Raw genomic sequence first — 23,558 nt, forward strand, 5'->3', positions numbered from 1 at the left:
CTTTGCCTACAAGTCACCTCTTTTAATCTACTGATGGCATCATGTACCAGGCCAGACTTGTTTACATAAAAACAACATTCTTCATTTAGGTATAGGCAAAAATAAGCCTGTAATCCCAGGATGGCTTCTTCCAATCCTTAGTCCTCTGATACCTATCTTTCTCCTTCTCTTATTTGGACCCCGTGATTTCTGATTAATCTCTCAAATCCTACAAAATAGCATACAAATGATAAGCAATATCAGTCAATATAACACATGCATCTTCTCACAACCCCACAGTATCACCCCTTGCTCTGAGGTCCTCCTGCAGTCTGAATTCATTCCAGTTTTTAGGTTGCTGCACCACCCCTAATCCTGCTCAAAGAAGCCCTGAGAAACACTGCCCCATCACCCCTCTGTGCTGGCACTCCGAATATTCCACTGCCCTCTAGTCTTTGTTTTTCCTTTATATTAGTAATATAAAAAGACAGGAATATAAACTCTTTTAGGTTGACCATGCCAAGGACTGCGCGGTAACCTCTGTGACCTGTACATACTCCTCCAAAGGAGTTCCTGGAACTAGAAAGTCCGAAGTAACTGGCAAACCTAAAAAAGAGAAGAATGACAAACCCCTGTGGTGCCTAATTAACTTTGAGACATTCTTCTATTGTTTCTTGCCTCAACTGATAAGGCAACTGGACTTTATAACTGACCTTGCTCAACTGATAGGTCAACCTCATGACTCCAGACCCTACGACACCCTCCCAGCTTGCCAAAAACACCCTGAGCTGTAACTTCTGTAACTCTCCACTGCCTATCCCAAACCTGTAAAACCAACTCCTATCCCACTGCCCTCTGCTGACTCTTTTTTTTAGACTCAGCCTGCCTACACCTGGGTGAATAAACAGCCATGTTGCTCACACAAAGTCCGTTTGGGGGCTCTCTTCATTCAGAGCACTTTTTAACACTCCACCCACCCCTTCCTCCCTCCTTTTCAGAGACAGAATTTGGACTAGATTGCACTGGCATAGGATACTCCTGTCACAGGCATGAGAACCAGAGCAACTCCATCTTGAATAGGAGCTGGGTAAAATGATGTTGAGACCTACTGGGCTGCACAGATGATTAAGGCTTTCTAAGTCACAAGATGAGATAGGTGGTCTGCACAAGATACAGGTCATAAAGACCTTGCTGATAAAACAGGTTGCAGTAAGGAAGCCAGCTATAACCAAAACCAAGATGGCCACGAGAGTGATCTGTAGTTGTCCTCACTGCTACACTCCCACCAGTGCCATAACAGTTTACAAAGGCCATGGCAATGTCAGGAAGTTACTCTATATGGTCTATAAAGGGGAGGCATGAATAATCCACCCCTTATTTAGCGCAGTAATTATAAAAATGGGCAACCAGGCCAGGCGCGGTGGCTCAAGTCTGTAATTCCAGCAGTTTGGGAGGCCGAGGCAGGTGGATCACAAGGTCAAGAAATCGAGACCATCCTGGTCAACATGGTGAAACCCCATCTCTATTAAAAATACAAAAAAATTAGCTGGGCACGGTGGCACGCATCTGTAATCCCAGCTACTCAGGAGGCTGAGGCAGGAGAATTGCCTGAACCCAGGAGGCGGAGGTTGCAGTGAGCCGAGATCGCGCCATTGCACTCCAGCCTGGTAACAAGAGCGAAACTCCATCTCAAAAAAAAAAAAGCTCAACCAGCAGCCCTCAGAGCTATTCTGTCGTCTAGTCTATGGGGTAGCCATTTTTTAAATTTCTCTACTGTCTTAATAAACTTGCTTTCACTTTAAGGACTTGCCCTGAATTCATTCTTGTGCGAAATCCAAGAACCCTATCTTCAGTTCTGGATCAGGACCCCTTATTGCTGATAGTTTAATTGAACAGCATTGAAGAGATGAGCAATTTGTGCTATAACCACCAGAAAGGTTAAATGATGCCTCTCAATAGTATCTGAAAACCCCAGAATAAGACCTACACTCATTAATACTAGTCTTAATTTAAAAAAGAAAAAAAAAAATCCCCAGCTTTTAGCCTTATCACTTCATATTGCTGATCCTGCCAGGATTCATGCACATCAAATTGGCCTATTCATGATTTAGTCTTGAATACAGCTTTAAAGCTGATGTCATAAGATATTTGAGGGAAGCTTTCAAAATACAAGACAGAAACCTAACAAAACACACACATAGTACAGAGGAAACAAGAGCAGTGAAGGTAACATTAAAAAAAATTTAAGATGGATAACAGAATGTATTCATAATCAAAAATAGAAAAGAGTGCTGATAAAAATGAGTATCCAAAAGAAAAAAATACTCTGAGAAATTTAAATGAGAGTATATACATAAAAACACACAGGTTTTAAAGATAAACGAGATTCTCAAATTTAAAAAATAATTCAAATGGATGAATAAAGATAAATTAAAGATTAATTCTAGAGAGCCAGCTTCCTAATAATGAAAATTCAAGAAAAGAAAAATCCTGACAAAGTTTGCATAGGTTGTAGTAGAAGCCTATGGAACACTTACTATTTTAATAATTCAAATGAATAATTCATAATAAAAATAATTTTTTTTTAAGGAGGATCTTATTTTTCACTACGCATGTGAATCTCTTTGTAAAAAATAAAAAAATAAAAATTATTTGAAACCTCACAGAACAAGGTTGAATCTATATACTCCACTTGATGGGTCACCAAATTTTTTAGAAAGTGCATATATGTGACCAGTTTCTTAGCATGAACCCGAAACATTTCTTCCATTATAAAGCAGAAGTTAAACCATAGGCCAGGACAGATCTGAATTCCTCCTGCTGACTCATTTCCATGAATGAAGTAAAACAGTCAAAACCACAAGAAAGATAAAAACTCCAGCTAATGAGGCCATTTGTGCAAATTCATTAGCATGAACACTTCCAATTGATTAGCACAAAGCGTTACAAGGAAACCTCAGGAGTAAAAAGTAACACGAGATTGTAGCCTGCTCTCCCAAGATGGAGAAAATCCCTGGGGAGGAGGCACTGGAGAGTTAAGAAAAGCATATGGCCTCCTTTGCTAATAAAAGTCTAAAAAGAAGCAGCTACCAGAGCAACTTCTTCACTTCTATAAGGTTGCTAAAAGTGAAATCACTTAAGGAAAGTAAATTTTAGTGCTATTTGTAAAATATTATCATTATGTGATAAACAAATGATTGCCACATTTCTCTTGCTGACAAGCCCACAAACATGCCCTGCCCTCTGCCATGCACGTGACTGTTTTTCATTAGTGATTGTGAAGACATCTTCAGCCTTTGAGATGATTTTAGCAGTCCTGCCCCCTGGAAGCTTGAGCTGATCGGGTAATACCTTGGTGGTGAGGTGCTTATTAATAGTACTCACACTTCCCTACCTGTCTCCATTTGGAGTACTTATCCCAACACTGTCTATCCCAATAATCATCCTATTATTTGGTCTTTATTCTCCATGATACTTTATGTTCAGAGAGAATAAAGCACGTGCATTAGTCCATTTTCTTATTGCTATGAAAAAACACCTGAGACTGGGTAATTTATTAAGAAAACAAGGTTTAACTGACTCACAGTTCCACATGGCTGAGGAGGCCTCATAATCGTGGTGGAAGGCGAAGGGGGAGCAAAGGTAAGTATTACATGGCTGCAGGCAAGAGAACTTATGCAGGGGAACTCCCATTTACAAAACCATCAGCTCTCCTGAGACTTATGCACTATCAGGAGAACAGTATGGAGGAAACTGCCCCCATGATTCAATTATCTCCATGTGGCCCTACCCATGACACCTGGGGATTATTATAATTCAAGGTGAGATTTGGGTGGGGACGCAGGCAAACCATATCAGAAAAAGACAATCTTATTTATTGTTCTACCTAAAGCCAGTGATGGACAATCTAACATATTTTGGCAAGGGTGCAAATATTGAAGAAAATAATAAATGACACATGGAACTCTTATTTTACAGATAAGGAAATGCACTATGGAGACTCAAGTACTAGCCAAGGGTTAAATGCAAAACGAGGAGTAGAATTTAGGTCTCCTGTTTACCTGCATTTTGCATTTTCTAAAGTACAAACAGAAATCAGCCCACATACAAGAGCCACTGAAATAAAATTACAAGCTACTTTAAAAACCTTCTCTTCCACTACTCCTACACCTCCAGATAAAAAGATCTGTTAACAGTTTAGATAAAACCCAGCCATACCCCCTCTTGCTTCTGTCTCTGATGGCTGTGTTCATATCGGGAACCTTCACCTTTATCTATAACTACCCCAAAGTTATTATTCAGATTCCAGCTTAAATTTCATCATGTTTATTTACAAAAATGAAATGAAATTAAAATACTGAACACTGCATATGTACCAAGCAATGCAGAAGACAAGAAAATGCATAATAAATGGGCTCTCTTGAAGCATTTGATTTAACTAGGCTCTTAAAAGGTTGATAATCTCTAGTGTTGCTAAGAAGGCCAGGCAATAGCCATCCTTATATAATGCTGGTCGTTATGCAAATTAGTGCCACAGTTCTGTTTTGTATTGAAGGAAGGGAATTTGGCAATGTCTTTACAAGTTAAAAGTGTGTCCCTTCAGACCCAGCAATTCTGCTTCCGGTAACATCATAAAGATATTCTGTTCTCCTTAGGTACATTAATGATGCCTTAACAATTTTTGTAAGAGTCTAAAACTGTTAGAAGAATCCATCTATAGATACCGGTCACATAAATTATGTTACATCTATACAGTTAACATTTTATTTGTAAAAAAAAAAAATGAGCTAGTTCTCTATAAGGTAATATATAAAAACTTCAAACAAGTGACACCTGCAACGTGCAGAAAAATATGTCTAATATGATTATATATGTTTTAAAAATAGACATTCATATGCCTTTATATACATTAAAATTATGAAGGTAACACTGAAAAAAGCACAAGTTAAAATCAGTTTTCTCTAGAGAGTGGGATTGGGGATTTGGAATAGAGATTGGTGTTAACCTTTCATTTCGTTTTTTATCTTTAATGTTTGGATTTTAAAAAATTGTACACAACTATCATATTCATAGTTATCTGTTAAATCAGATTTTTTAAATTCTGTGGCTATTTAGCTAGTTGATGGGAAGGTGGTGGGACTGATGGGAGATTAAATGAGAGTGGTATTTTATTTTGGCCTCGTAAATAGCATTTCTACAGGCAGGGATGGTTGAAGCATTGTGGGCATAGAGTGCACTATGCTTCCCAGCACATGGTAGGGAGGCACAACCATGCAATTAGTTCTAGCCAATGAAAAAGGAGTAGCAGTAGCATATCTCAACTCCAGGCTGAGGCAGTGAAAAGCCCCTGTATAATTCAGTTTGGTTATAGAGAAGGACTTGTCTTGAGCTGGTGAAACAAGAATAAAGCAGGCTAGATTGCCAAGTAACTGCAAGCAGAACTCCTACTTTGGTGAACCTCCTGAATCCTGAAGAGTAAAACATAATCACTCAGATTTAAGGGTGTTTATTACTGTAGGCAAATGTAGCCTAGTATCAGTAGAGGGAATAAGATTGTAGGGAAATGTTTTGGATGTGAAGACCTATGTTTGTAACAGTGAGAGTCTGCTCTGTGTGTAGAGGCAGAGATGGGGGAGACATGCCTCAAAAGTGTCCTAGAGCTCAGAAATAAATGAAATTGACTACCAGTGTGAAGAAAGACATTCGCTTTGTTCGGATTAACAAGATGCTGAAAGTTTTTCATCAGTTTTGGGTATTAAGCTGGGAAGTGACATGACTGAAGTTTAAGAATTTCAATTATGTAGGAAGATTAGTCTGGCAGTGCTATGCTAAGAGGAATACCTAGTTTTGGAAAGGAAAGAGGAGTAATTGGCAAAGAACACAGAAAAGAGTAAGAGAAAAGTAAGAGTATTTTGTGTTCCAGCGGTCACAGACAAAGGCTGAAGGAGGAAAGGGTGATTCTCAATGTGAAATTCAAGGAAGTGAAATGAGGTGAGGCCTGAGAATAGCAGTTCTGGTGATTAGCAGATGAACTTAGAGAAGGTAATTAGTGGAATAAGATGGAAGGAAACTAGGTTGTAGGAGTCTGAGTGAATAGTGAGTAGGTGGTAAGGAAATGGGGTCACCTGCTATAGGAAACTCTCCAAAAAGTTGCAAGGGAAGAGAAGTGAAGGAGAGAAATGGGAACAGCTTGAGGACAATTTTTAAAAGTTAAGAAAAGGCTAGTTTTATGTTTATTTATTTGGCTGTTTATGTATGAAAGACAATTAAATACTTGTGGACAAACAGGAGCCAGGCAGGAGAACAGAACACTAGAGGATGGTGAAGAAAGTTGCCTTGGGCATACCTCTGACACTAGAGAGAGGCATACGAATTAACGATTCTGAAGTGAAGAAGGGAGAACTTAAATGGAACTTACGCTTTGTCCTAACACTTCTTAGTAGAAGAAATGAAAGGCATGTATGAAGGATGGGTATTCATCAAAGTATAAAGTCTGCAAGAAGATCTAGAAGTGAAATCACTGGAGCGGGTTGTATGGGACTTGGGGATATTTACTTTCTAGGAACAGACAAGGAGTTGGGAAGGAAGAAACACAAGGTATCGGAACCCTACTGAAGGTATAGATACAGACAGAAAGGATTTGTATTGGACCCAGTATAAATGTTGGGCAACCCTCTTCAGTTAGCCACAACAACAGTTTGGGGACAGAGTGAATAAATCAGAGAATAGATGTAAGAAGAGTGTGACAGAATGTGAGTTATATCATGCTTATCATTAAATTTTCTAAAATCCTGGCCACAGGCGGGATCTGGTATAGGAAACTAAGTGTGCCTATGACAGGAGATGGGCCAAGCCACAGAGAATGGTAGAAAGAGAGACATGGGCATAAGCTAGTTAATGAAGCTTTTCCTAATCACACTAAGAGGGATCTCTGTCTCTTCAGGAATCTTTCAGTATTTTTGTCTGATTCCCATGGCATTTATGACTGCCTCATGCCTCAGTTTCCTTATCTGTAAAATGGAGATAATAGCAACCACCTGTAGAGTTAACGTGAAGATTCGTTGTTAACTATCTCATTTATTTATCACTACCATCTTGTGAATCGTCATTAATTTTAAAGCTGTAGATTGGGACACAGAAAGATTCTTGCCCTGATCTTTAATGATTTCTTAAAACATCTGAACAGAAAATACAGCCCACCTCTAGTCCACACTATCCATTTGATTAATCAAATGCAAACTAATCCACGAACACACAGAAACCATATAATGCACATTTTAAAATGTGCAGACTGTGCTGGTATTCTCTGTTGGTCACCTCCTTCCACTCTCTCTCTCTTGCATCCTCTGTTACCCAGGGGACTCAGTCTACAGCTCTACCATCTAGATTCTTTCCACCTGACTTCTGAGGCACAAACAGGAGAACTGAGGTACAGAGATGACAGAAACCAGAGAACATATTCTCCAAAAATTTACACCTGTCTGAGAATAGCTACTTCTAAGATCATACTGAAGCCACGCAGCCCATCCCACAGAGCCCTTGCACTTCTGGGCTCCAGCAACAGTACCCTTTTACCCTTCTGCCTTCAGGACCAAGGATGGTAATGATACCACCTCTGGGTGCCTTGACATGATTTGTTCATTCCTATAGCCTTCCACTCACCTCTGAGCATAACCCTTTTATATTAACTCTCCTCTGTTAAGTGCTTTGAGTAAATTTTCTTTTTCTTATTAGTACCCTGACTGATCCACAGAATGTATATGAAATAATATACGTTTGATATACAAAATGGAACACCACTAATAAATTTTAGATCCATAGGTGACTTTAGACTGCATTTGATATAGATGAAGAAACTGAGCCCTGAAAAGGTAAATTGGCTCCAAGGCTGCAAAGCTAATAAGAGGAGAACAGAGAAAAGCCTGGTCGCCTACTCCCAGAACAGATGACCTGTGTGCTCTCATGCAGTCTCCCTCCCACAAGGGGACCTGAACTGAAAAACAAAAGGTTTAGATTATAGGAAGCCATCTGCAAGACAGTGATGGTGGCTTCTATTAAATAAATTCCACCATCAGATCTTTCCACCCCATTGTCAGAACAGCCCTGCCATCTCTCTCTGTGGAGATAATTAGGATTTAACCTCCATGTTGGAGGCAGAAATCTGCTAGCTTTCAAAAAGAGATGTTACTTAAGGGTCAACTATTTTCTTCTGATCAATTCTGCTGCAAACGGACGAAGTTCTTACATCTGCTTCTTGTTTTGGGGTGAAGGGGTATCCTGTTCTCACTCCCCTTCTTGTGTACTCACAGCAAGTCACGTATTATTAGGCAGGTTAAGGAATGCAGTCTCCTAGAACAATTTCTCACTTCTGAAGCACTTACAGAGTAGAAAATGTTTTTACATTAATCAGAGTTAGCTTTCTAAGTGTGTTCTATTCCAAAATTATTCTTAAAATCGATGATGTGTAATCAATGGCATCTCAAATACACACACATAAATATAAATAGAAACATATATACACAAGTACATATAGATATACACATAAGTATATATAAAAATTAATATATTAATTTCATCTATAATAAAAATGATGGATCCTTATTGTTTAGTTGGGGAAATTTGCATTAATGACAAAGTCATCCTTCAACAACTGTAAGTGGCATTTTTTATTGTCATTTCATATATGATAAAGCTGAATCATATTGAAATTAATAAAATCAGCCCAAGCTAGCACAGATAGTAAGTGGAGAAGTTTCAGTTTGAATCTAGACCTTTCTATATATAGAAAATATATACTCTTTCTATCTTTCTAATGCTGTACGATTATCATTATCAAATGTATCTACAGAGAATAATTATATTGATGAAGCCAAACAATGTCCTCAGCCAATCATTTATTTCGGTTCTCCATATCTTCTTCTTGGAAAACTTCCCTATCCTTTGGTTCTTGAAAAGATGGCACCCAGTCTCTCCCTGGGAAATTTATATCTGGGTTTTGGAGATACTGGTTTAGGTCCTGTTAGTGCTTGGATGAAAGCATCCTGGGGAAGCCTAGGCCATAGCCCAGTGTGCATAGTGGGGCAGGGAAAGCTAGTAAGAGACAGAGGAGGGCAACTGCACATCTCTAGAGAGAAGCAGATTTGAGAGACCCCTGAATTTTGGAGAGAAGAGAGTAAGCCAGATCCCTGATAGCTTTCTGGTCCTTTCTTTTTAAGAGGCGTAATTATCTTTCTTACTTTAGAGCTTCATGAGATGTCCCTTTATTCTTCCCATAATTTATATAAGCAAGTCTGAATTATATTGTTACTTGTAGCCAAATAACCATAATGAAAAAATGTAAATTTTTTTCTGTTAATTTGTGTGTTTTTCAGGATTATCATTAGTAAAATTTCTTGCTGGTTACTAAACCATAAAGATTAATGTAAGCCAGATAATTAAAAATGTAGAATTTGTGGATAGCAGTTAAAAATATGAACTCTGTATTTAGATTACCTGGGTTTAAACCTTTGCATCAGTATAACATCCAACAAGTTATTTTTACTTATTCTGCTTCTACTTCCTCAGCTGTAGAGTATTAAAAATAAAGAATTCTGAAACAGTTGCTATGAAAATAAATTAATACATGGAAAGCAGTTACCAAAATTTCTGACCCATAGAAAGACTTCAAAATATGTCAATTGGTTTGTTTTTAACTCTGATCATCTGCAGAGTGACTTTTCCCATGTTTTACCCTCGAGATAAAGCTTGACTTTTGGTTTCACGTAGAAGTCAAAATTCTATCTAAAAATGAAAGTAGTTCCCAATCCAGTTGTGAAATAAAAGCCAGGCCTTTCACAGTCATTAGTACTACATTTTATTGTTCTACTTTTATCTTTGTTTAAATTTCTAGTAAGTATCTTTCATTCTTATATGAATGTATTGAGATGATAAGTCTCACTGGCACAGGAGGAAAAAATTTTTAAACATCTTATCAATAAGTCAGAGAATCATGAGATGTAATTAAGTATTTAATATGAAAGTAATTGTGCTGTCCTTCATAAATGCAACAAGCACTTTCATGAGGAGTTACGTGGGAGTTGTGTTCCCACCTGTGCCAAATAGAATTGTGCTAAATAACTCTTATTCCCACCCATATCCCAAAGCAGGCATTTTCAGAAGAACACTAGAATAAAGTCCATATTCCAGAATAGAGTAAAACCTACTGGTCCACAGAGGGATTTACACACCGCATCTGCCTCATTAACACACAGCTCTCACCAACTGAGCTAAATAATTAGGGTCAGCTATAGATAGAATTACTATTAATTGTTTTCAGATTTCAATCTCTGGGCCTTTCATTCCAGAATCACTAATTATAATAAGAAAAAAAGTATTCAGAAGTCTAGAGTCAATTTATGCTTCATAATAATCTATTAGCAAGCCAAATGGCTCATTTATGGAGAATGCTGTCCAAATCGGATTTTCCAGTAGTAAATATTTAAATTCCAAGCCCTTGAGGAAAATGTTGCCAAATAAATTCTAGACACCACTATTTTGACTACTTAACAAATATGTCTTCCCATCATCTTTCTAAGAATAAGTCCATCCCTTCCCCTTAGAAATAGGGGTGGGCTCATGAATTATGCTGAGCCTTAAGAGTATCAAGCTTGACACATGGTGGTAATAGTCATTGGTCCAAGGTGTTAGTAGAGAACCTAATGAGACCAATAATACTTATCTTGGATTCTCTTCAGAACGCTGAAAGAGCATGTGTTCCTTAACACTGTGGTCTTGGAACTGTTAATATATAAGCTACAGTGGCTTAAAGTCATTTCTAAAGCCACACAAAGATAAATGGAACTCACATGCAGAGAGAAATAGGGAGGAAATAAAAACTAAAAAGAAAAGAGCAGCCTAATGGGTATTTAAATTCTTCCTTCTATATGTCCTTAGCTTCACTCTTACTGTTTCCAGTTATGCAGACAAATAAATGTCCCATTTTTCTTAAACTAAGCCAACTTGTATTTCTGTCACTTGTAATCAAATGCCTTGTTTAATAAGCCACGATACTGTTACTACTTTCCTTAAACACTGTGTAGCTTTGCTTCATATCAAAAACCCTATCATTATAAGGACAATTTAGGCAACAGTCACATCTACCAAAAAATATGTGTTTATGCATAAGCATAGAAATACATTTTTATAAAGGCCTCATAATGAGCTTCTATTATAACAAAGGATGGACATTGTGGTGCTAATTATATAAGAACACAAATACCAGGATATGACTCCAAATCTCTCCTTCCCTTCCTGGATTAAGGAATAGAGCACGATAATGACACTAACTTTAATTGAGTTATTACAGTGTACCTGGCATAGATATGAGCACTTTACCTATTAACAGGATAGATTCCATAATAGGTCTACTAGGATGTATTACATGTCTATTGATATATAACAAGTGACTACAAACTTACAGGGTTAAAACAATATCATGGTTATCTCACAGTTTCTGTGGATCCAGAGTCTAGACACAACTTAGCTGGGTTGTCTGGAAGACTGCAATCAAGATAATAGCCTGGAATGTGGTCCATCTGAGGCAAGGCTAGGAAAGAATTTATTTCTTCACATTCAGTTTCCTGTGGACTATTGAACTAGGCCACTTGTGTGCTGCTAGCTTGAGGTAGCCCCAAATTTCTTGTCATAGGGCCCTTACTATAAGCAACTTACAGCATGATAACGTACTTCTTAAAAGTCAGCAAGAAATAGACTCTCCTTACACATCTGTTACAATCTTATGTGACATCATCATATACACATGATCACATTTATCCTGTCACCTTTGCAGTACTATTGAGTAGAAGCACATCACAGGTCCTGCTCATGTTGAGTTAGAAAAATCACACAAATCAGAATACCAGAAGATGAGGTTCATGGGAGCCACCCTACCATCTCTCTGCCATAGAGGTATGTATTTTCATTTCCCATTTTGCAGATGAGGATGCTGAGACACAGAGAGGCTAAGAAGCAGAGCTGTGCTTGCCATCCAGGCAGTCTGTTTCCACTATCCTACTCCTTCTGGGAGAAAAGCAAAAAAATAAACAAACAAAAACTACAAAAAAAACCCAAACTACATGTGGCAAGTTCAAGACCAGTCTGAGACTTGATGCTTAGTAACTATGTGAGCTGGAACAAAAGTTTTAACCTTGCTGATCTTCACTTTATTTTTCTTCTATAAAACAGAAATGACAAAATCATTTCTGTTTTTTTATGATGGCCAAATGACATATATATATATATGAATATACTTTGAAAATACAAGTACTTTATGTTAAAATACTATTCTGTATCACTATAATAGAGAATGAAGATGTTATAAACTAAACTACGCTAATTTGGTATAATTTGCTGCAAGCCCATGAACCCTTATGGTCAAGGGCCAATGAATTATTCACTGCTTTCTGCAACAATAGTACCAAGTTAAGTCTTGTTACATAGAAGGAAGGGAAGATAAAAGTACCTGAAGATGGCATGATGCTTTACCATGACCAAGACCTGAGACCTGAGCACCTTGACTGAAAGGACAGACGGGTTTGCACAAATTCAACCAAATTATTTTGCTTGTTGTACCTCAACATACTTCTATAAAGACTAGACTTACAGCTATGTCTTTGATAAAAACAGATGCAAAACTGAAGGAAATTCACATCTAGTGAGCATCTACTGAAAGTTACCATCATTCTAAGCAGTTCACAAATGTTACACCATTTAATATTCAGGAAATTCTGTGAAGTAGTCATTATTAACTATTTTCAGATAAAGAAACCAAGAATCAGAGAGGTCATATACTTTGTTCAATGCAGAATTCAAACCCAAGACTTCTTCAAGCTGGTCAATTAGGTTCTCAAAATATTTAAATATGTATACTACCTTTTGGGAGAACCGATTCATTTGTTCATTTATCAAATCATGAAGGATAATTTAGCTTTTATAATGTATTAGTCACAGACACATAAAAGTAATGAGAAGTCAAATTAATTGCCACAGTATTTTGAAAGAGAAACCATTGATTCAAAACTATACATCTATCCTGCATCATGCACTATTGCTGAAAAGCTGTGTCCAAATCAAATGATTTATTAGAATCTATATGATCCAAACCTCCTGTTTTCCTTTCAAAAAAGGTGACACTTCCCTTTGCTCAAGTTTTTCACAAAGCAGTTGCTGAGATCAAATTAATCAACATGTCCATAAAAATAAAGCACCTTAAATGTAATAAATTATCACAGTTCTAAGTAAATGCACCCAATCTTGGACCCATTTAGCTTTGAATAACTGCCAAAAACAAACATCTTCATGCAACTTTTTTTTTAAACCAAGGTATTTAAGAGCACCCTCTGAATTCAGTGCTAGGCTCTTAACAACAGGTTCATATTCAGATTTAAACTCTGACCCTGAACATATCTGTTATACTGCAAGGTGAGTTAGAAAGTGAGTTTAAAGAATGTTCCTAGAAGTCATTTCTGTAACAGGATGGATAGTATCAAATTCATTATACAAGAAAGCAACTGTAAACCACAACAAATACACTTCATTAAACTCAAGCTGAATGTATACCCAACTCAACTTCCCCATGAGCCCGATTCTAAAAATGCTGGGGGCTACCCCAAGAGCACTCAACAGGAGAAGACAGATGAAGAAAGAAGTCAGAAGATTAAAACAACAACAACAACAACAACAAAACAAATGTTTTAACTAATTATGTTTTTATAGTCTTATTTTTTTTGGCAGTTTAAAAGAAAAGTGACCATGTGAACACATTGATAGGGTCCTTCCTGGGTTTTTAGAAGCAAGTTTCCCAAGCAAGGGGTCCTGAAATAAGCTTCATCAGTTTCACAGGAAATCTTCCTCTGTAGGTTACTGAAGCATACAAGAGGACCCAACATAACATGACATTTGGTCAGGAAGACCCTTAGTGAACCTCCCAGTATTGTAATTTCATAAACCTCTAGTTATTCATTTAATGGCCCTTTGACCCCTTACAGCAGTAAATAGGTACCCTTGTCTTACTAGTCTAAGACAGAATGAGAATATTGAGGTTGAAGGTTGGAGCTAAGCACGTGAATGAATCATAGACACATCAATTTGTAAGGGAACAGACACTTAAACCACAGCTCAATTCCATGCACATAATATCCACATTTACTTGAGCAATCACTGCCGCACATTATAAGGTTGTTTTGTGCAGAAACAACATTTGCTGGCTTGGATAAACAAACCGCTATATGAGTTGGACCCCAAATATAAGAATGATTCAAACACAGAGATGATTCAACTCTTGTGCAGATTATAATAGGTGGGTGGGCAGGCCTGAAGTGAGACTAATTTATATGGTCTCCCAAGGACCCTAGATGATAAAGGATCTACCTCATTTAACATATGGTTCTCAATGTCATTGTATTAGTTTTCTAGGGGTGCCACAACAAAATACCATAGACTGGGTAGCTTTACTAACAGAAATTTATTTCTCCAGTTCTGGAGGCTGAAATTCCAAGATCAAGGTGGGAGCCTCCTCCTGAGGCTTCTCTCCTGGGCGTACAGATGGCCACCGTGTTTCTATGTCCTCACATGGCCTTACCTCTGTGAGTTCAGGAGTTAAGAGACACTCCGGAATCTCTTCTTTTTTGTCCTAATCTCTTGTTCCTATAAGGACACCAGTCAGATTGGATTAATGTCTCCCCTAAGGGACTCATTTCAACTTAAGTACCCCTTTAGAGGCCTTATTTTAAAATACATTCACATTCAGCCATGGTGCATGAGCCACCGTGGCTGAATGTGAATGTATTTTAAAAAGGCCAGCATTTTGGGGGGCCAAAGTGGGTGGATCAAGAGGTCAGGAATTCAAGAACAGCCCGACCAACATTGTGAAACTCCTGTTTCTACTAAAAATACAAAAATTAGCTGGGCATGGTGGCACATGCCTGTGATCCCAGCTACTAAGCAGGCTGAGGCAGGAGAATGGCTTGAATCCGAGAGGCAGAGGTTGCAGTAAGCTGAGATTGCGCCACTGCACTGCAGTCTGGGTGATAGAGCAAGACTGTCTCAAAAAAATTTTTTTTTGCATTCAACATACACATTTTGGAAGAACATAGTTCAGACCCTAACAGTCACCCTAGGGGTTCTCTTGATTACAGTCACACAGGAATGGACATGAGCGTGGAGGAACACTGATGAATGGTATGGGGTGAGTTTTTATTTTTCAGTCAGCCCTGAACTAGTTTTATCAGGTGCAGATACATTATTTTAGCTAGAACTCAAGACACTTGACAAAACTCCTGTGGCTTTACTCACAGGAAAGCTGGGAAACACAGTACTTTGAATACCATCTGTCAACAAAACTCCCACAATGGAAAGTAGAAAACATTTTTGGTGAAAGATAAGTGATAAGTTTTGGATATCTGCCTCCTTCAAATCTTCTATTTAAATGTGATCCCCAATGCTGTTGGAGGTGGGGCCTAGTGGGAGGTCTTTTGATCATGGGAGTGAATCCTTCATGAATGGCTTGGTGTCCTCCCATGGTAACGAGTTCATATGAGACCTGGTTGTTAAAAATAGTCAAGGACTTCCCTCTCCTCTATCTCCTGCGCCCTCTCTCAGCATGTGATAAGCCTGTTTCCCCTCCTCCTTCTGCCATAATTGGAAGCTTCCTGAGGCCCTCATCAGAAGCAGATGCTGGTGCCATGCTTTGTGTACAGCCTGCCAAACTGTAAGCCAAATAAACCTTTTTCTTTATAAATTACCCAGCCTCGGGTATTTGTTAATAGTAACACAAGTGTACTAGTAACAGTGGTGTCTCTGTTCAACTTTGTATGCTCCATGTCAAAATGTAACAAAGAGTTGTACATAGAAAAATTCAACAAATATGAATTTATTCCATTTAACTTCTATATTTTATTCTCACCCCAATGTTCTTGATTTTACCCTCTACCCATTTTTTTCAACATCAAAACACTAGAGTTTTATTGTTTTTTTTCAGTTGTCCTTTGCTTTATTTTTCATTTTCTATTTGAAACCCTTAGGATGGTTAGGGTTGCAGATGGCTAAACCATCTTATAAACCTCTGCTATCTAATTTCTGGAATGACTATAAGGAAAATGGAGAAAGTGTGTGTGTGTGTATATGTGCGTGTGTGTGTATATGTGCATGTGTGTGTGTGTGTATTAGTTAAAAAAATCAATTTGCAAAGACCTCATTATTCAGTGAAACGGGAAAGGCATAACAAGCTAATCTAAACATGGCTTCAAGATTCTGAGTGGTTTTATTTACCTAGGATGAGAACAGACAACTTTCTGAAAGGCTAATCAGATTAATGAGTAGAAAATTTAAGAAATAGAATTAATTCTTGGAGAACAGGAAAATATAAATTGTAATCAGGTATTAAGTTTTCTCAGTTTAAATAAGCTGAAATCTATTAGAATTAAATAAAAACTACCTTAAGACTAACCTTCCTTTTAAGGTTAAAAAAATGAACAAAATAAAAGAAATAAAAAAGAAAACCAGTCTAATAATAATCATATAATGACAATGTACACAATGTCATTAAAATAAAGTTCAACCAAAGGGATGAGAACACACAATATCAGAGGTGGTTTGAGAATCCGGGGTGACCATAATTATATTTCCTTGCTAAGGAATCTGACTAATAGAAACAGGGCAAGGAATGGCTTAATTTTTGTTTACTGCTTGGAATATACAGATATCTGACTCACTGATAGTGCTAAATTAGTTGCTTCTCCGCTGATGCTAAAGATACCCTTCAGTACCTTCCATCAGAAAATCAATTTCCTGCAGGAGAATTTTTGAAGGAGGTTGGGAGACCTTCTACTGTTATGCTAAGTAGTCACAACAAAATACGCTTTTACTCCTGAAGTGACCTCTACAAAAAAAGGCATATTTAGTCTTGCAAACCACAAATGTTGGTCTAGCCTTTAAGTTTAACGAGTTTTGTCATAAAAAAAGATTCATGTTCCCATGCTTACTTCTGTTGCTTGCTGTACTCAGTATGTGGGTTGTTAAAACATCTCCTAAACAATCATAAACATCTCTAGAAATAGCACTCATTAACTATAACATTTAATGACTAAATGCAGAGAACAAAATACTTTTCACGATTTTTGTATGTTTTTGATAAATAAGATGATAATTACTAACACAGGTCACTTTGAAGCTGGGATTTCAGTGTTATAAAAGGAAATGTGTACGTTGTCATCATTTACGAAAATACAATAGAATTCTTTATAGTAGCAAATATTCAGATCATTACTTCCTTTCCCTGATTATGTTTTGAAAGGTCTCAAAAAAGTCAGAAGATACCATATCTGCCTAAATCACAAGAACACATTGATTTTCCACTATCATGTATCTTAAAATACAAACCTCATATTTTTTCTTTTTGCAAGAGCCTGAATTTGAGCAGTCTCCTCTCTGACCTTGAAACCTGTGACATCAATAACAATTTCTACATTTACCAGCCTTAATGTGTTCAGTATTAGAACTCAGGCTTCTCTAGCCACTAAAGATACAAAAAATTTTCATTTCTAAGCTTACATTTAATAAAATTGATGGTACGGTCTCTCAGCTATCATGTGCTCAAAACAATAACCTAAATTCTTTATGCCAAACTTTCCCTGGCAAGGGGGTGTGAGTAATGTGGCTGTTGCATGTAAAGAACCAAACTAGGTTCGAGAGAGCCATGTTTGAGTCATAGCTGTTATTCACTAGCTATGTAACCTTGAGGGAGTCACAACTCTCAGGACCTCCTGCGAGCATCTGTAAAAAAAGGTATTTGGATTAGATACTTGTTAGTGACAGCTAACATTACAGAGTGCTCCTGTGGTCCAGCTAACCCCCAATGCTTTACGTATATTAGTTCACTTCCTAGAAAAACCCCAAGAGAAAGGTACTTTTATAATTTTTGCTCCACAGGTTTAGAAACCCAAAGCATGAATTTAAGTATCTTGCTCAAGGTCAAAACAGCAGTGATTGAAAAGTGGATTCAGTTCAAGAATAAATGCTCTTGGCCACTCCATCATACGGCTAAGGTCCTTTGTTGCACTGACGTCCTTTGACGTCTATCATACTGTTTTATAAAGTACTTAGCTCCAGTGCCTTTGCTAAGATTTTTGAGACTGCATGGCAGAAGGGAAAAAACACTGGGTGAGGAGCCAAGAAAATGGCCTTCTCTCCCTCCTACAGCCCTAAGAAGTTGTGTGCAGCCAGGAAAGTTACTTTTAAGCTTTCTGTAGCTGACAACCTTTAAAGGCCCTTCCAGTTCTCCATTTGTGGGATTTTAACTCTGAATTAACAGCATGTCTATCACTGTGAATGAAAGATTCCTGGTACAATTATTTCTTTTCTCCTATGCTGTGGGTTGAATGGTGTCCCCCACCTCCCTGCAAAAAAAACGATTTGTCCATTTCCTAATCCCAGAAACCTATGAATATTATTTTATATAGCAAGAGAGTAAATTTTACTTTATTTGTAGAAAGAGTCTTTGTGATAAAATTAAGAATGCTGAGAGAATGAGATTACCTTGGATTATCCTGATGGGCCTTATATGCCATTGTAAATGTACTCAGAAGATAGAGGCAAAGGGAGATTTCACAGATAGACGCACAGAAAAGTTGGCCATGTGAAGAGGGAGGCAGATACTGGAGTGATGTGGCTGCAGGCCAAGGACTGCCACGGATTTCCAGAAGCTAAGAAGAGGCACAAAAGGATTCTTGTCTAAAGCCTTCAGAAGGAGCCAGTCCTACCAGTACCTGATACTGGACGGCTGGCTTCCAGAACTGTGACAGAATTCATTTCTGCTGTTTTTAGCTACCCATTGTATGGCAATTTGTTATAGCACTCTTAGAAAATTCATGTTGTACCCTATTCAGATTGAATTAGGTAAAAAAAAGGCATGTCTGAATGATCTTTATATCCCAGTAATTACATAGTAAATGAGTAACAAATATATATTTTTAAAATATAAAGTGACATAAATCAATACACCTTAGATTCTTTAGGTATAAATTGGTAAACACTGGTGAGGATGGGAATCTTAAATAAGGAAAAAGCCTATCAGTTAAAGAACAAAAGTCTACCCAACATAAAGCAATACCATAGCGAAACCAAGGCCTAAACTCACCTGCCCATCAAACTTAACTGCCTTACTTACTTTTAATCACTTACATCTAGTCAATCTTAAAACTCCCACTGGCTTCCTTGTAGCTAACATCTCTGACCATGGGTCACTACAGTAATGGTGTTTAAAGTTGTTTTTTCAGGAACTAGGGCATAGCTCTTGCCAAAGTCAAGCCAGTTGAGACTTATAATCCTTCAAGTGGGCCTGCACAGATGCCCGAGGAGGGAACTTCTGACATCAGAGAGCCAGAACTCTACTCTTAGATTATGCTAATGCTGCCATTCTCTGCGCACGTCCCATAGCGAACCATGTAGCTAGACTGCACTTGCGCAGAAACCCCAATTACGTTACCTTCTCTACCCACCAGTCGCCTCTCCTGGACACTTTAGACTGTCCTGTTTCTTATCCCATAGGTATATCCAAGTATTGTTTTGGGGGAAGCAGATTTGAGATTCGTTCTCTCATCTCCTTCCATGGCAGCCTTGTGAATACAGTCTTTAATCTTTTGCAAAAACCCATCCTCACGGTGACTGGCTTGTGCATGGGTACAATACACTTTGTCACTAACAGTACCGAAGCCTTGAAATGTTAACCTATCTTGTTTGTGTGTGTGTCTATGCATATAAGTACGAGCATGTGCATATTTAGGTTCAACTAGGTATAGCTGTAATTTTTACTTTCTAAATTCATACCCCATCATCCAACCAAAGCAACAATGATGAAACAAATCTGATGTACACATTATTCTCCTGTTGAGCACTAGCACTATTTTCAGAGAGAGACTCTACTCCATTAGAAACTCCTTGAGGAGAACAAGTCTTTGTCCATCTGGGGAATGGTGGGAAGGGTTGCAAATCTGCAGCAGCTTTTGTTTTCCCAGCCCTGGCCTGTTGAGAGACTAATGATAGGGAAGACTCCACTATATTCTAGACCTAATTGCTAAGGTGATTTGGGGAACTGCATCAGATAAAGAGATGTCCAGAACTCTGGTAACTATAATCCCTACTAATTTGTACATACTGTGCCTGAGACAGAATGAGGGGAAGTGGCTACTTCATGTGTACTGACATGGAAGACCCTTTGTTCTGGGTCCCAACCAGCACCTCTCTTCAATGAATACTAAAAATTCTAATGCACAGGTATGATTAACTGGATTAAAAGCCTCTAAAAATTAACATTGTAGGTATTCAAGGGCCTGTCTATAAAACATGTGCACATATTTTAGCATAAGGGAAAGTTATTTTAGTAAGTAACAGTGCACACCAGAAATACAGCATGAGGAAGTTTATGTTTGAAATAAAAACAGTCTGGATAAAAAATCTCTGTCTACTTTATATTTTAAATCAGCCAAAAAGGATCTAGGCACTGGTCCTCTAATATCTTTTCCAAAACAAAGGAAGGATGCTTGAGATGGGGCTGACCACTACTCAAATGAATCATTATAGCTCATTACAGAAAAGTCCTAAAAAGAAGAGAATTTTTAAAACCTTCTCTTCCTCTGCCCTCATCTCCTAAACCCTCTTAGTGTCTCTTTTCAGTGACAGGCACAAGATTGGAGTGAGATTTTTTTCCCATCTTCCTTAGCAGGAAGCTTTATGTGAATAAAGTGCCATTTTATACTAACAAGACAATGATTAGTACCCTTCAAAGCAGCTATTGCATACAGCCTGGGATTCATACTACCTCTATGCCAGGGCATTTCCCCTCTAGCACATCAGCCTGTCCTTTTAGCATCATGTAGCACTGAATGTCAGGCAAAATATTTCAATCTCAGCCCACTAGTTTTCTTATTTGAATGCCCTTAATCTATCTGATTCTGAGTTTCATTTTTGCCTGATAGGCTGAATCCTGAGTCATACACTCAACAGGAACATGGGAGGTTGTGATACAGTGCTTCCAGTACACTTAACCCCTGAAATGTCTCAGTAAGAGGCATTTTCCACAACAGTGTTAAGAGGCAGCATTGACAAGGGACCCAGAGCCCTGAAAGGGAAAGCTACGCATGCAAACCACTTAACGCTATGTTATTACTATGCAAAATCATTGTAAGTGAATAATATTGTAGGTAAGCAAAGCTATGTGCCTGTGTACACACACACACACACACACACACACACACAGACATACACACACACAGATTATTTATTTTCTGAAGCAGGAAATACCTAGTTAACCATTAAGCAATGGTAAGCAATCTTTATCTTGTAAAAATCTGTGCTACTTGCAAGGATGTTAACAGGAAGGCTGCAAAAGCACAACTTTTAAAGCTGGACTCCTTGCTGCAAATACTGGGTGGCTTCTTCCCCTGATAATTATGCATTTGCTGTCTAAGATTAATCAGGGAAGTTAATGATGCAAAAAATTACATTTATAATCCAGTCTGAATACAGCTGTACTGCAAGCTAAGTTCTAAGTCCTATTAAAGTAAATGGAATTAATGGGCTGTCGCTGGCAATCTTTATATCTATCAGTTACTAATTAACATTCTTCTGTAAAGAATAGTTTGTGGTGGGGGAAAAAATAAAACACACCTTAGTAGCAGCTATGGTAAAACAAAGTAGAGTCATTAAAGGCAGGCCACAGCAGTGGCTACTAGGGATGAAAATCCAGGGTATTGACAAGGCAGAAGGCAAGAAACTGCCAATTCACTGTGTCATCAATTAAAAAAAAATTCCTCTGTGTGTGTGTGTGTGTGTGTGTGCAGTGTTGTTTGCTTTACACAGCAGCAAATGATCACCACTAAGGACGACCTTTCCATGAGAAATGTCCACTTAGCTAATAATGCAAGGACAGAGGCATGTGAGCTGTAAAACAGGAGAGTTAAATTAGCTACCGAGGAAAAATGAATGTAACCTGTTATCTTCTGAGATACTCAAGCACATTTGCTGCTCTCATAACAAAAGACTTTTTTGATTGATTACTAATTTTATGTCTTCTGTTCTTGTATTAATTTGAAGTGTCCCTTCCAACCTGTTACCACTGTGTGTGTGTGTGTGTGTGTGTGTGTGTGTGTGTGTGTGTGTGCTTTCTTTGGACTTAGTCTAAAAGAGGAAATGTATTATTCTTCTGGATTTTATTTTTTTTTGTATTTTTGTTTTGCTTTTCATTCCTTAGCCAGGAACATGTGGTTTGTCATTTTACAGTCCAGAAGAGGCTCAACCTGCTAATAAAAGATGCAGTGTTTTTTACAGGAGGCACCATGAGCTTCCACTCATTTTTAATGTGCTCAAATTAAGACTCTGATGTCATAAAATGTCCCTTAGTTCTTATCATAGATAAAAGATGAATATATCTTAATAGGAAAAAAGTGATTAAGGAGGAAGGCATTGAAAAAGAAAACATCAGAAAGAAAATAAAGTCAAAAGCAATTGTCTTCAAACTTTCAGCATCTCAAATTTGCCTTGACACAAACAGTTAACACTGTCCACGGAGGTCATTTGCTTATAAACTTTCCAGATTCCAAGGATGGCTTTTTCAGTTAGTTTGGTTCTGAACCTGTCAAAGCAGAAAGGAAGGCTAATGCTTTCAGAAGTCAAGTGATGGAATAAATTAAGGCCTAAATTTTGAGTGAGGACATCAAGGTTGAAATTGTAGTTTTGCCACTTATTAGGAGAGAAATCCTGAAAGTTAGATTTTCACCCATCAAAAGGAGATAATTATACATGACCTTTCTTTCTCCTAAAGAGGTATTGGGATGTCAAAGGCTTCATGTGATATTACAGATAAGAAAGTGTTCTACACATTAAGTAATTCTCCGTATTAAGTTCAGTCCATCTATACAGTTCAAAAAGTCTTATTTTCAGTTTATATTGGTCATGATTACTATTTAGCTTTCTCATCTAAAATAAATAATATAGTTTGCTTAGTCATCAATTTATTTGATCATGGCTATAATGTTTCTATAACCTAGGCTTATTTTAACCAAAATTCATGCCTCTAAATGAATTTATCTGTTCTTACACCATGATTTATGTGGATGCTGAAAGCAAAATGTAATGGTAAAGGAGAATCACAATTTTATGTAGCTTGCACAGATGAAAAAGAAAATGCTTATTAGCTTTTCTTTCCCTACTTGTCACTGAAACAAGATGATGCTAAAACAACTTTCTCAACGAGAAGAACTACTATTTTATATAGTTAAAGGCAGTGTAACATGTTCGAGCACAGGGCTTCAGATTTTAGACTGCCCTCATTTACTTAGAGCTCTGCTGTTTACAGGCTCTCAGTTTCCGCATCTGTATGTAAAGAATACAAAGCACCGGCCCTGCTTGGAGTTAACTACATTAACTCCAAAGAGATAATGTAGTTCAAGCACTCATGCGTGGTATCTAGAACCTAGCATATGTTTAATTGATACTTCTAGTATTTTGTCATAGGTCATAAAATGATGTTTGGCATTTACAACGCTTTT

At 37.7% G+C, this 23,558-nt stretch overlaps 1 protein-coding gene and 1 long non-coding RNA gene across 6 annotated transcripts in view; one reads left to right on the forward strand and one right to left on the reverse strand.

The window, feature by feature from the left end:
- Positions 1 to 905, forward strand: part of LOC103788876 (uncharacterized) — a 62,910-nt gene extending 62,005 nt beyond the window's left edge. The window contains exon 6 of the long non-coding RNA XR_013528695.1: positions 489 to 905. This is a non-coding gene — a long non-coding RNA (uncharacterized LOC103788876). The remainder of the gene's footprint in view (positions 1 to 488) is intronic.
- ZNF385D (zinc finger protein 385D) overlaps positions 1 to 23,558 on the reverse strand; it is a 940,329-nt gene that overhangs the window by 196,317 nt on the left and 720,454 nt on the right. The window lies entirely within an intron of this gene.

This window comes from Callithrix jacchus, chromosome 17 (assembly GCF_049354715.1).
Source record: "Callithrix jacchus isolate 240 chromosome 17, calJac240_pri, whole genome shotgun sequence".
Classification (NCBI taxonomy): domain Eukaryota; kingdom Metazoa; phylum Chordata; class Mammalia; order Primates; family Cebidae; genus Callithrix; species Callithrix jacchus.